This window comes from Rhinoderma darwinii, unplaced genomic scaffold, assembly GCF_050947455.1.
Source record: "Rhinoderma darwinii isolate aRhiDar2 unplaced genomic scaffold, aRhiDar2.hap1 Scaffold_2157, whole genome shotgun sequence".
Lineage (NCBI taxonomy): Eukaryota > Metazoa > Chordata > Amphibia > Anura > Rhinodermatidae > Rhinoderma > Rhinoderma darwinii.
The window spans coordinates 23681-40000 of NW_027462488.1; the positions used below are offsets into that span (position 1 = coordinate 23681).

General features: G+C 43.5%; 1 long non-coding RNA gene across 1 annotated transcript; it reads left to right on the plus strand.

The window, feature by feature from the left end:
* Positions 1-3287: 3287 nt before the first annotated feature.
* On the plus strand, positions 3288-14551 carry LOC142701678 (uncharacterized). Its single transcript, XR_012867009.1, has 3 exons — positions 3288-3380; positions 13677-13729; positions 14487-14551. It is a non-coding gene; the product is annotated as an uncharacterized LOC142701678 (long non-coding RNA).
* Positions 14552-16320: the final 1769 nt, after the last annotated feature.

The following is a 16320-nucleotide window of genomic DNA, read 5'->3' on the forward strand; positions in this document are numbered from 1 at the left end:
GTCCACGCTGAGTCATTTATAACATCAGTCCACGCTGAGTCAGTTATTACATCAATCCACGCTGAGTCATTTATAACATCAGTCCACGCTGAGTCATTTATAACATCAGTCCACGCTGAGTCATTTATAACATCAGTCCACGCTGAGTAAGTTATTACATCAATCCACGCTGAGTCATTTATAACATCAGTCCACGCTGAGTCATTTATTACATCAGTCCATGCTGAGTCATTTATTACATCAGTCCACACTGAGTCATTCATTACATCAGTCCACGCTGAGTCATTTATAACATCAATCCACGCTGAGTCATTTATAACATCAATCCACGCTGAGTCATTCATTACATCAGTCCACGCTGAGTCATTTATAACATCAGTCCACGCTGAGTCATTCATTACATCAGTCCACGCTGAGTCATTTATAACATCAGTCCACGCTGAGTCATTTATAACATCAGTCCACGCTGAGTCAGTTATTACATCAATCCACGCTGAGTCATTTATAACATCAGTCCACGCTGAGTCATTTATAACATCAGTCCACGCTGAGTCATTTATTACATCAGTCCACGCTGAGTCATTCATTACATCAGTCCACGCTGAGTCATTTATAACATCAATCCACGCTGAGTCATTCATTACATCAGTCCACGCTGAGTCATTTATAACATCAATCCACGCTGAGTCATTTATCACATCAGTCCACGCAGTCATTTATCACATCAGTCCACGCAGTCATTTATCACATCAGTCCACGCTGAGTCATTTATAACATCAATCCACGCTGAGTCATTCATTACATCAGTCCACGCTGAGTCATTTATAACATCAGTCCACGCTGAGTCATTTATCACATCAGTCCACGCTGAGTCATTTATAACATCAGTCCACGCTGAGTCAGTTATTACATCAATCCACGCTGAGTCATTTATAACATCAGTCCACGCTGAGTCATTCATTACATCAATCCACGCTGAGTCATTCATTACATCAGTCCACGATGAGTCATTTATAACATCAATCCACGCTGAGTCATTTATAACATCAGTCCACGCTGAGTCATTTATTACATCAGTCCACGCTGAGTCATTCATTACATCAGTCCACGATGAGTCATTTATAACATCAATCCACGCTGAGTCATTCATTACATCAGTCCACGCTGAGTCATTTATAACATCAGTCCACGCTGAGTCATTTATAACATCAGTCCACGCTGAATCATTTATTACATCAGTCCACGATGAGTCATTTATAACATCAGTCCACGCTGAGTCAATTATAACATCGTCCACGCTGAGTCATTCATTACATCAGTCCACGCTGAGTCAATTATAACATCGTCCACGCTGAGTCATTTATAACATCAGTCCACGCTGAGTCATTTATAACATCAGTCCACGCTGAGTCATTCATTACATCAGTCCACGCTGAGTCAATTATAACATCGTCCACGCTGAGTCATTTATAACATCAGTCCACGCTGAGTCATTTATAACATCAGTCCACGCTGAGTCAGTTATTACATCAATCCACGCTGAGTCATTTATAACATCAGTCCACGCTGAGTCATTCATTACATCAGTCCACGCTGAGTCATTTATAACATCAGTCCACGCTGAGTCATTTATCACATCAGTCCACGCTGAGGTGTACTAGGGGGTCAGTGTGGTGTACTAGGGGGTCAGTGAGGTGTACGGGGGGGGGGGTCAGTGAGGTGTACGGGGGGGGGGGGTCGGTGAGGTGTACGGGGGGGGGGGTCGGTGAGGTGCACGGGGGGGGTGTCGGTGAGGTGCACGGGGGGGTGTCGGTGAGGTGCACGGGGGGGTGGTCGGTGAGGTGCACGGGGGTGTCGGTGAGGTGCACGGGGGGGGGTCGGTGAGGTGAATGGGGGGGTCGGTGAGGTGTATGGGGGGGGTCGTGAGGTGTACGGGGGGGGGTCGTGAGGTGTACGGGGGGGGGTCGTGAGGTGTACGGGGGGGGGGGTCGGTGAGGTGTACGGGGGGGGGGGTCGGTGACGTGTACGGGGGGGGTCGGTGAGGTGCACGGGGGGGGGGGGGTCGGTGAGGTGCACGGGGGGGTGTCGGTGAGGTGCACGGGGGGGGTCGTGAGGTGTACGGGGGGGGGGGTCGGTGAGGTGTACGGGGGGGGGGTCGGTGAGGTGTACGGGGGGGGTCGGTGAGGTGCACGGGGGGGGGGGGGTCGGTGAGGTGCACGGGGGGGTGTCGGTGAGGTGCACGGGGGGGGTCGGTGAGGAGTACGGGGGGGGTCGGTGAGGTGTACGGGGGGGGGGCGGTGAGGTTTAAGGGGGGGGGTCGGTGAGGTTTACGGGGGGGGTCGGTGAGGTGTACGGGGGGGGTCGGTGAGGTGTACGGGGGGGGGGTCGGTGAGGTGTACGGGGGGGGGTCGGTGAGGTGTACGGGGGGGGGGGTCGGTGAGGTGCACGGGGGGGGGGGGTCGGTGAGGTGCACGGGGGGGGGGTCGGTGAGGTGTACGGGGGGGGGTCGGTGAGGTGTACGGGGGGGGGTCGGTGAGGTGTACGGGGGGGGGTCGGTGAGGTGCACGGGGGGGGGGGTCGGTGAGGTGCACGGGGGGGGGGGTCGGTGAGGTGCACGGGGGGGGTGTCGGTGAGGTGCACGGGGGGGTGTCGGTGAGGTGCCCGGGGGGGGGTGGTTGGTGAGGTGCACGGGGGTGTCGGTGAGGTGCACGGGGGGGGGGTCGGTGAGGTGTACGGGGGGGGTCGGTGAGGAGTACGGGGGGGGTCGGTGAGGTGTACGGGGGGGGGCGGTGAGGTTTAAGGGGGGGGGTCGGTGAGGTTTACGGGGGGGGGGTCGGTGAGGTGTACGGGGGGGGGTCGGTGAGGTGTACGGGGGGGGTCGGTGAGGTGTACGGGGGGGGTCGGTGAGGTGTACGGGGGGGGGTCGGTGAGGTGTACGGGGGGGGGGGTCGGTGAGGTGCACGGGAAGGGGGTCGGTGAGGTGCACGGGGGGGGGGTCGGTGAGGTGCACGGGGGGGGGGGGGTCGGTGAGGTGCACGGGGGGGGGGTCGGTGAGGTGTATGGGGGGGTCGGTGAGGTGTATGGGGGGGGTCGGTGAGGTGTATGGGGGGGGGGGGGTTGGTGAGGTGTATGGGGGGGTCGGTGAGGTGTATGGGGGGGGTCGGTGAGGTGTATGGGGGGGTCGGTGAGGTGTATGGGGGGGTCGGTGAGGTGTATAGGGGGCTGGTTCCGGCGTTTCTATAGGTGACATCAGGCCCCGCCCCCCGCTCTCCCACTTCCGGGGCCGCCGTAGCCGCATCTTTCCGCTGTCACCATGATCCGCCCGGAGGAGGAGGAGGAGGACCGGGAGCTCAGGATTCTCGCCGGTCTGAAGGAGCAGGGTGAGAGCCGTTATGTGTCTCCCGAGTCACCGCTTCCTCCAGAAACCTGCCCGCACCCCGCCCCGTCACACCCACCGGGACCCCTCCCTCTTACCGGGCAGCGCCCCTATGTTACCCCGGTACCTGCAGAATCTTGTCCTGCCCCCCAATATATCCGCCTGACTGCGTCCTATACAATATATACCCCCAAATACTGACACCCACTGCTCCTCTCTATATATCCCCTCACACTGTATATACCTGTATACTGCTCCTCTATATATATATATCACCTCACACTGTATATACCTGTATACTGCTCCTCTATATATCACCTCACACTGTATATACCTGTATACTGCTCCTCTATATATATCACCTCACACTGTATATACCTGTATACTGCTCCTCTATATATATCACTTCACACTGTATATACCTGTATACTGCTCCTCTATATATATCACCTCACACTGTATATACCTGTATACTGCTCCTCTATATATATCTCCTCACACTGTATATACCTGTATACTGCTCCTCTATATATATCACCTCACACTGTATATACCTGTATACTGCTCCTCTATATATATCACTTCACACTGTATATACCTGTATACTGCTCCTCTATATATATCACCTCACACTGTATATACCTGTACACTGCTCCTCTATATATATCACCTCACACTGTATATACCTGTATACTGCTCATCTATATATACCACCTCACACTGTATATACCTGTATACTGCTCCTCTATATATATATCACCTCACACTGTATATACCTGTATACTGCTCCTCTATATATCACCTCACACTGTATATACCTGTATACTGCTCCTCTATATATATATCACCTCACACTGTATATACCTGTATACTGCTCCTCTATATATATCCCCTCACACTGTATATACCTGTATACTGCTCCTCTATATATATCACCTCACACTGTATATACCTGTATACTGCTCCTCTATATATATCACCTCACACTGTATATACCTGTATACTGCTCTATATATATCACCTCACACTGTATATACCTGTATACTGCTCCTCTATATATATATCACCTCACACTGTATATACCTGTATACTGCTCCTCTATATATATATCACCTCACACTGTATATACCTGTATACTGCTCCTCTATATATCACCTCACACTGTATATACCTGTATACTGCTCCTCTATATATCACCTTACACTGTATATACCTGTATACTGCTTCTCTATATATATCCCCTCACACTGTATATACCTGTATACTGCTCCTCTATATATACCACCTCACACTGTATATACCTGTATACTGCTCCTCTATATATACCACCTCACACTGTATATACCTGTATACTGCTCCTCTATATATACCACCTCACACTGTATATACCTGTATACTGCTCCTCTATATATATCACCTCACACTGTATATACCTGTATACTGCTCCTCTATATATACCACCTCACACTGTATATACCTGTATACTGCTCCTCTATATATATCCCCTCACACTGTATATACCTGTATACTGCTCATCTATATATCACCTCACACTGTATATACCTGTATACTGCTCCTCTATATATATCACCTCACACTGTATATACCTGTATACTGCTCCTCTATATATATCACCTCACACTGTATATACCTGTATACTGCTCCTCTATATATATCACCTCACACTGTATATACCTGTATACTGCTCCTCTATATATATATATCACCTCACACTGTATATACCTGTATACTGCTCCTCTATATATATATCACCTCACACTGTATATACCTGTATACTGCTCATCTATATATCACCTCACACTGTATATACCTGTATACTGCTCCTCTATATCACCTCACACTGTATATACCTGTATACTGCTCCTCTATATATCACCTCACACTGTATATACCTGTATACTGCTCCTCTATATATACCACCTCACACTGTATATACCTGTATACTGCTCCTCTATATATACCACCTCACACTGTATATACCTGTATACTGCTCATCTATATATATCACCTCACACTGTATATACCTGTATACTGCTCCTCTATATATATCACCTCACACTGTATATACCTGTATACTGCTCCTCTATATATATATCACCTCACACTGTATATACCTGTATACTGCTCCTCTATATATACCACCTCACACTGTATATACCTGTATACTGCTCATCTATATATCACCTCACACTGTATATACCTGTATACTGCTCCTCTATATATATCACCTCACACTGTATATACCTGTATACTGCTCCTCTATATATATATCACCTCACACTGTATATACCTGTATACTGCTCCTCTATATATATCACCTCACACTGTATATACCTGTATACTGCTCCTCTATATATACCACCTCACACTGTATATACCTGTACACTGCTCCTCTATATATCACCTCACACTGTATATACCTGTACACTGCTCCTCTATATATATCACCTCACACTGTATATACCTGTATACTGCTCCTCTATATATATATCACCTCACACTGTATATACCTGTATACTGCTCCTCTATATATACCACCTCACACTGTATATACCTGTATACTGCTCATCTATATATCACCTCACACTGTATATACCTGTATACTGCTCCTCTATATATATATCTCCTCACACTGTATATACCTGTATACTGCTCCTCTATATATATCACCTCACACTGTATATACCTGTATACTGCTCCTCTATATATACCACCTCACACTGTATATACCTGTATACTGCTCCTCTATATATCACCTCACACTGTATATACCTGTATACTGCTCCTCTATATATCACCGCACACTGTATATACCTGTATACTGCTCCTCTATATCACCTCACACTGTATATACCTGTATACTGCTCCTCTATATATCACCTCACACTGTATATACCTGTATACTGCTCCTCTATATATATCACCTCACACTGTATATACCTGTATACTGCTCCTCTATATATATCTCCTCACACTGTATATACCTGTATACTGCTCCTCTATATATACCACCTCACACTGTATATACCTGTATACTGCTCCTCTATATATATCACCTCACACTGTATATACCTGTATACTGCTCCTCTATATATATCACCTCACACTGTATATACCTGTATACTGCTCCTCTATATATATATCACCTCACACTGTATATACCTGTATACTGCTCCTCTATATATACCACCTCACACTGTATATACCTGTATACTGCTCATCTATATATCACCTCACACTGTATATACCTGTATACTGCTTCTCTATATATATATCCCCTCACACTGTATATACCTGTATACTGCTCCTCTATATATATATCCCCTCACACTGTATATACCTGTATACTGCTCCTCTATATATATATATCACCTCACACTGTATATACCTGTATACTGCTCCTCTATATATACACCACCTCACACTGTATATACCTGTATACTGCTCCTCTATATATACCACCTCACACTGTATATACCTGTATACTGCTCCTCTATATATATATCACCTCACACTGTATATACCTGTATACTGCTCCTCTATATATATCACCTCACACTGTATATACCTGTATACTGCTCCTCTATATATATATCACCTCACACTGTATATACCTGTACACTGCTCCTCTATATATCACCTCACACTGTATATACCTGTATACTGCTCCTCTATATATCACCTCACACTGTATATACCTGTATACTGCTCCTCTATATATCACCTCACACTGTATATACCTGTATACTGCTCCTCTATATATATCACCTCACACTGTATATACCTGTATACTGCTCCTCTATATATATATCACCTCACACTGTATATACCTGTATACTGCTCCTCTATATATACCACCTCACACTGTATATACCTGTATACTGCTCATCTATATATCACCTCACACTGTATATACCTGTATACTGCTTCTCTATATATATATCCCCTCACACTGTATATACCTGTATACTGCTCCTCTATATATATATCCCCTCACACTGTATATACCTGTATACTGCTCCTCTATATATATATATCACCTCACACTGTATATACCTGTATACTGCTCCTCTATATATATATATATATCACCTCACACTGTATATACCTGTATACTGCTCCTCTATATATACCACCTCACACTGTATATACCTGTACACTGCTCCTCTATATATATCACCTCACACTGTATATACCTGTATACTGCTCCTCTATATATATCACCTCACACTGTATATACCTGTATACTGCTCCTCTATATATCACCTCACACTGTATATACCTGTATACTGCTCCTCTATATATATATCACCTCACACTGTATATACCTGTATACTGCTCCTCTATATATATATATATATATCACCTCACACTGTATATACCTGTATACTGCTCTATATATATCACCTCACACTGTATATACCTGTATACTGCTCCTCTATATATATATCACCTCACACTGTATATACCTGTATACTGCTCCTCTATATATATATCACCTCACACTGTATATACCTGTATACTGCTCCTCTATATATCACCTCACACTGTATATACCTGTATACTGCTCCTCTATATATCACCTTACACTGTATATACCTGTATACTGCTTCTCTATATATATCCCCTCACACTGTATATACCTGTATACTGCTCCTCTATATATACCACCTCACACTGTATATACCTGTATACTGCTCCTCTATATATACCACCTCACACTGTATATACCTGTATACTGCTCCTCTATATATATCACCTCACACTGTATATACCTGTATACTGCTCCTCTATATATATCCCCTCACACTGTATATACCTGTATACTGCTCCTCTATATATATCACCGCACACTGTATATACCTGTACACTGCTCCTCTATATATCACCTCACACTGTATATACCTGTATACTGCTCCTCTATATATATCCCCTCACACTGTATATACCTGTATACTGCTCCTCTATATATATCACCTCACACTGTATATACCTGTATACTGCTCCTCTATATATATCACCTCACACTGTATATACCTGTATACTGCTCCTCTATATATCACCTCACACTGTATATACCTGTATACTGCTCCTCTATATATACCACCTCACACTGTATATACCTGTATACTGCTCCTCTATATATCACCTCACACTGTATATACCTGTACACTGCTCCTCTATATATACCACCTCACACTGTATATACCTGTATACTGCTCCTCTATATATATCACCTTACACTGTATATACCTGTATACTGCTCCTCTATATATACCACCTCACACTGTATATACCTGTATACTGCTCCTCTATATATATCACCTCACACTGTATATACCTGTATACTGCTTCTCTATATATATATCCCCTCACACTGTATATACCTGTATACTGCTCCTCTATATATACCACCTCACACTGTATATACCTGTATACTGCTCCTCTATATATCACCTCACACTGTATATACCTGTATACTGCTCCTCTATATATATCACCTCACACTGTATATACCTGTATACTGCTCCTCTATATATATCACCTCACACTGTATATACCTGTATACTGCTCCTCTATATATATATCACCTCACACTGTATATACCTGTATACTGCTCCTCTATATATCACCTCACACTGTATATACCTGTATACTGCTCCTCTATATATATATCACCGCACACTGTATATACCTGTATACTGCTCCTCTATATATCACCTCACACTGTATATACCTGTATACTGCTCCTCTATATATCACCTCACACTGTATATACCTGTAAACTGCTCCTCTATATATACCACCTCACACTGTATATACCTGTATACTGCTCCTCTATATATATCACCTCACACTGTATATACCTGTATACTGCTCCTCTATATATATATCACCTCACACTGTATATACCTGTATACTGCTCCTCTATATATCACCTCACACTGTATATACCTGTATACTGCTCCTCTATATATATATATCACCGCACACTGTATATACCTGTATACTGCTCCTCTATATATCACCTCACACTGTATATACCTGTATACTGCTCCTCTATATATCACCTCACACTGTATATACCTGTAAACTGCTCCTCTATATATACCACCTCACACTGTATATACCTGTATACTGCTCCTCTATATATATCACCTCACACTGTATATACCTGTATACTGCTCCTCTATATATATCACCTCACACTGTATATACCTGTATACTGCTCCTCTATATATACCACCTCACACTGTATATACCTGTATACTGCTCCTCTATATATATCACCTCACACTGTATATACCTGTATACTGCTCCTCTATATATATCACCTCACACTGTATATACCTGTATACTGCTCCTCTATATATATATATCCCCTCACACTGTATATACCTGTATACTGCTCCTCTATATATACCACCTCACACTGTATATACCTGTATACCTCTCCTCTATATATATCACCTCACACTGTATATACCTGTATACTGCTCATCTATATATATCACCTCACACTGTATATACCTGTATACTGCTCCTCTATATATATCACCTCACACTGTATATACCTGTATACTGCTCTATATATATCACCTCACACTGTATATACCTGTATACTGCTCCTCTATATATATATCACCTCACACTGTATATACCTGTATACTGCTCCTCTATATATATATCACCTCACACTGTATATACCTGTATACTGCTCCTCTATATATCACCTCACACTGTATATACCTGTATACTGCTCCTCTATATATCACCTTACACTGTATATACCTGTATACTGCTTCTCTATATATATCCCCTCACACTGTATATACCTGTATACTGCTCCTCTATATATACCACCTCACACTGTATATACCTGTATACTGCTCCTCTATATATACCACCTCACACTGTATATACCTGTATACTGCTCCTCTATATATATCACCTCACACTGTATATACCTGTATACTGCTCCTCTATATATATCCCCTCACACTGTATATACCTGTATACTGCTCCTCTATATATATCACCGCACACTGTATATACCTGTACACTGCTCCTCTATATATCACCTCACACTGTATATACCTGTATACTGCTCCTCTATATATATCCCCTCACACTGTATATACCTGTATACTGCTCCTCTATATATATCACCTCACACTGTATATACCTGTATACTGCTCCTCTATATATATCACCTCACACTGTATATACCTGTATACTGCTCCTCTATATATCACCTCACACTGTATATACCTGTATACTGCTCCTCTATATATACCACCTCACACTGTATATACCTGTATACTGCTCCTCTATATATCACCTCACACTGTATATACCTGTACACTGCTCCTCTATATATACCACCTCACACTGTATATACCTGTATACTGCTCCTCTATATATATCACCTTACACTGTATATACCTGTATACTGCTCCTCTATATATACCACCTCACACTGTATATACCTGTATACTGCTCCTCTATATATATCACCTCACACTGTATATACCTGTATACTGCTTCTCTATATATATATCCCCTCACACTGTATATACCTGTATACTGCTCCTCTATATATACCACCTCACACTGTATATACCTGTATACTGCTCCTCTATATATCACCTCACACTGTATATACCTGTATACTGCTCCTCTATATATATCACCTCACACTGTATATACCTGTATACTGCTCCTCTATATATATCACCTCACACTGTATATACCTGTATACTGCTCCTCTATATATATATCACCTCACACTGTATATACCTGTATACTGCTCCTCTATATATATCACCTCACACTGTATATACCTGTATACTGCTCCTCTATATATATCACCTCACACTGTATATACCTGTATACTGCTCCTCTATATATATATATCACCGCACACTGTATATACCTGTATACTGCTCCTCTATATATCACCTCACACTGTATATACCTGTATACTGCTCCTCTATATCACCTCACACTGTATATACCTGTATACTGCTCCTCTATATATCACCTCACACTGTATATACCTGTATACTGCTCCTCTATATATACCACCTCACACTGTATATACCTGTATACTGCTCCTCTATATATATCACCTCACACTGTATATACCTGTATACTGCTCCTCTATATATATCACCTCACACTGTATATACCTGTATACTGCTCCTCTATATATACCACCTCACACTGTATATACCTGTATACTGCTCCTCTATATATATCACCTCACACTGTATATACCTGTATACTGCTCCTCTATATATATCACCTCACACTGTATATACCTGTATACTGCTCCTCTATATATATCACCTCACACTGTATATACCTGTATACTGCTCCTCTATATATATCACCTCACACTGTATATACCTGTATACTGCTCATCTATATATATCACCTCACACTGTATATACCTGTATACTGCTCATCTATATATCACCGCACACTGTATATACCTGTATACTGCTCCTCTATATATCACCTCACACTGTATATACCTGTATACTGCTCATCTATATATATCACCTCACACTGTATATACCTGTATACTGCTCCTCTATATATATATCACCTCACACTGTATATACCTGTATACTGCTCCTCTATATATATCACCTCACACTGTATATACCTGTATACTGCTCCTCTATATATATATCACCTCACACTGTATATACCTGTATACTGCTCCTCTATATATCACCTCACACTATATATACCTGTATACTGCTCCTCTATATATATCACCTCACACTGTATATACCTGTATACTGCTCCTCTATATATATCACCTCACACTGTATATACCTGTATACTGCTCATCTATATATATCACCTCACACTGTATATACCTGTATACTGCTCCTCTATATATATCACCTCACACTGTATATACCTGTATACTGCTCCTCTATATATATCACCTCACACTGTATATACCTGTTACAGCCGTCTTTACTTTAGCGTGTGAACACAGCCCAATCCTGGACAATCGCTTTGATCCTTACATTGCAGTGAGACGCGGGAGCGCCGGCCGGATTCTTGTTTGGCGTCTCATCTCCTCGTCTGTCTTCTTAGGCCTCGTTCACATGACCGTAGTTTTTGTCCGTGTCACGGAACCGTTCATTCCTACGGAGCTTTTCACTGGGATGTTCCGTGTGGGGGACCGAGAATCCGTGACGCAGAAACGCAGGATAAGTTATTTTACGGCACTGATTTGCGGCTTCACAAACTGGTGACATCAATTTTGTTTGGTTGCGGATTTGTGAATCCACCAGCAGAGGTTTTGTGTGGACAGACGGGTGACAGCGGAGCCGTGACTTTGCGGCCTGCGCTCGTGTACATTTGGCCTTATTGTGGGTTCTGAGCCGTATTACAGCGTTGGTCGCGCTCGGCGCCGCGCAGGTGTTTGCCGTCCAGTCCGTCCTGGAATCAAACTAACATAAAAGCTGAAAAGCCTGAACTCCTCCATTCCCTGCGGGCGGCTGATCAGGAGCTGGAGGGACTGACGGGGCTCAGCCTGGTGGGTTTCCAGGACCATGGACAGGGACCGACCTGAACAGTGATCGACCAGGACTCCGCTGAGACTTCTGGTAGCGCCGCTGATTGCAGCAAAATCAGTCAAAGATCACATTCAAGTCATTGCACTGAAATGAATCCGTAGCCCTGACGTCCCTCCATGTGCTGCCGGTGCATGCGTTTATTGCTCCCTGTTATCAGCCATTTAGAGGCTGCAGTGTTCATCAATGGAGGGGTGAGAAGTGCAGCGATAACCAGCCCCACTTTATATTCCCCTCTGCACCGCTTATTAGGGTTCATACATAGAATAAATGTGTGTTGTGGTTGTGTGTTGTGGTTGTGTGTTATGTATGTGTGTGTGTGTGTTGTGGTTGTGTGTTATGGTTGTGTTATGTTTGTGTGTGTTGTGGTTGTGTTATGTTTGTGTGTGTGTGTGTTGTGGTTGTGTGTTGTGGTTGTGTGTTATGTTTGTGTGTGTTGTGGTTGTGTTATGTTTGTGTGTGTGGTGTGTGTGTGTGTGTGTGTTGTGGTTGTGTTATGTTTGTGTGTGTGTTGTGGTTGTGTTATGTGTGTGTGTGTGTGTGTGTGTGTTGTGGTTGTGTGTTATGTTTGTGTGTGTGTGTTGTGGTTGTGGTTGTGTGTGTGTTTCCTGTCACTTATGTGGGGGGGGATTTGATTTGGTTCATTGTACAAATAACTTTTTTTAATTTTCTTTCAGCCATTGAGAAATATGAAGAACTTAAAACTGAAAATGAGAAAACAAAAGATGAGGTGAGTGGGGTGGCTGTGCCCGGGGGTGGCGGTGCCCGGGGGTGGCCCCAATAATTCTCTGAATGAGAGCCGCCCCTTGTGTCCGGTTATTGGCCCTTCACTTATTATATGAAGGTTGTGCAGGTGTAACGTGTGCCGGGGCCGGCAGGGGAGACACAGGTCCTGCCTCGTGTGCATCGTGTCCTCAGTCGCTGCATTTGGGGTGAGATGGGTGTTATTGAGCTCTTATAAAGCAGGAGGAGGATTGTACAGCGCTGAGCGCAGCAGCGGGTGAGGAGCGGGCGGCTTCTCCGCTGCGCCACCGCCAGATACTTAGCAGAAAGTGAAGAGGCGTTTCTGACCGTCCTGTAAACGTGGTCGCGTGTGTCATGTGACTATAGCGTTTCCTGCTGCTGTGACTGCTCCTGGGGTGGTCTGAAGGGGGGGGGGGCTGCGATCTCCGGTTATCTGGGTTTACAGATGTACAGACCCTCCCGGAGCAATGAGAAATCCAACAACCACTGACACCTAGGGGAGGGGGGGACCCTGACGGGCGGACACGTGGGGGGGGACCCCTGACAGGCTGACACGTGGGGGGTGGGGACCCTTGACTGGCTGACACCTGGGGGAGGGGGGACACTTATTGGCGTAGATTCTTATTGGCTGCCCAGAGACACCTCATCCCGCTGTGGCTATTCTGCGCTCCCCACATTGCAGGTTGCGCTGCGTTGTCTCCTGCCGCCATTTGAATTTTGTTTTCTCTTTTGTCTCCTGATAGTTTGACAAGATTAAACAGGAGAGAGATGAGGCCTTCAAAAAGCTGGAGGAGTTCAGTAAAAGTAAGTCGTCCCCCCCCCCGAGATGTGGGACTGTATATATTTATCAGCAGAAACTGAGAATTACACCCAGTATACAGGACAGGAGAAGTGGTACTGTGCAGTGTATATATATACAGAATAATACAGATACTGAGAATTACACCCAGTATACAGGACAGGCGAAGTGGTACTGTGCAGTGTCTATATATACAGAATAATACAGATACTGAGAATTACACCCAGTATACAGGACAGGAGAAGTGGTACTGTGCAGTGTATATACAGAATAATACAGATACTGAGAATTACACCCAGTATACAGGACAGGAGAAGTGGTACTGTGCAGTGTCCATATATACAGAATAATACAGATACTGAGAATTACACCCAGTATACAGGACAGGAGAAGTGGTACTGTGCAGTGTATATATATACAGAATAATACAGATACTGAGAATTACACCCAGTATACAGGACAGGCGAAGTGGTACTGTGCAGTGTATATATATACAGAATAATACAGATACTGAGAATTACACCCAGTATACAGGACAGGAGAAGTGGTACTGTGCAGTGTATATATATACAGAATAATACAGATACTGAGAATTACACCCAGTATACAGTACAGGAGAAGTGGTACTGTGCAGTGTATATATATACAGAATAATACAGATACTGAGAATTACACCCAGTATACAGGACAGGCGAAGTGGTACTGTGCAGTGTATATATATACAGAATAATACAGATACTGAGAATTACACCCAGTATACAGGACTGGAGAAGTGGTACTGTGCAGTGTGTATATATATATATATATATACAGAATAATACAGATACTGAGAATTACACCCAGTATACAGGACAGGAGAAGTGGTACTGTGCAGTGTCCATATATACAGAATAATACAGATACTGAGAATTACACCCAGTATACAGAACAGGAGAAGTGGTACTGTGCAGTGTATATATACAGAATAATACAGATACTGAGAATTACACCCAGTATACAGGACAGGAGAAGTGGTACTGTGCAGTGTCCATATATACAGAATAATACAGATACTGAGAATTACACCCAGTATACAGGACAGGAGGAGCGGTACTGTGCAGTGTATATATATACAGAATAATACAGATACTGAGAATTACACCCAGTATACAGGACAGGAGGAGTGATGCTGTGCTGTGTATATATACAGAATAATACAGATACTGAGAATTACACCCAGTATACAGGACAGGAGGAGTGGTACTGTGCAGTGTATATATACAGAATAATACAGATACTGAGAATAACACCCAGTATACAGGACAGGAGGAGTGATGCTGTGCAGTGTATATATACAGAATAATACAGATGCTGAGAGTTACACCCAGTATACCGGACAGGAGAAGTGATGCTGTGCAGTGTATATATACAGAATAATACAGATACTGAGAATTACACCCAGTATACAGGACAGGAGAAGTGGTACTGTGCAGTGTCCATATATACAGAATAATACAGATACTGAGAATTACACCCAGTATACAGGACAGGAGAAGTGGTACTGTGCAGTGTCCATATATACAGAATAATACAGACACTGAGAATTACACCCAGTATACAGGACAGGAGAAGTGATGCTGTGCTGTGTATATATACAGAATAATACAGATACTGAGAATTACACCCAGTATACAGGACAGGAGAAGTGGTACTGTGCAGTGTACATACAGAATAATACAGATACTGAGAATTACACCCAGTATACAGGACAGGAGAAGTGGTGCTGTGCAGTATATATA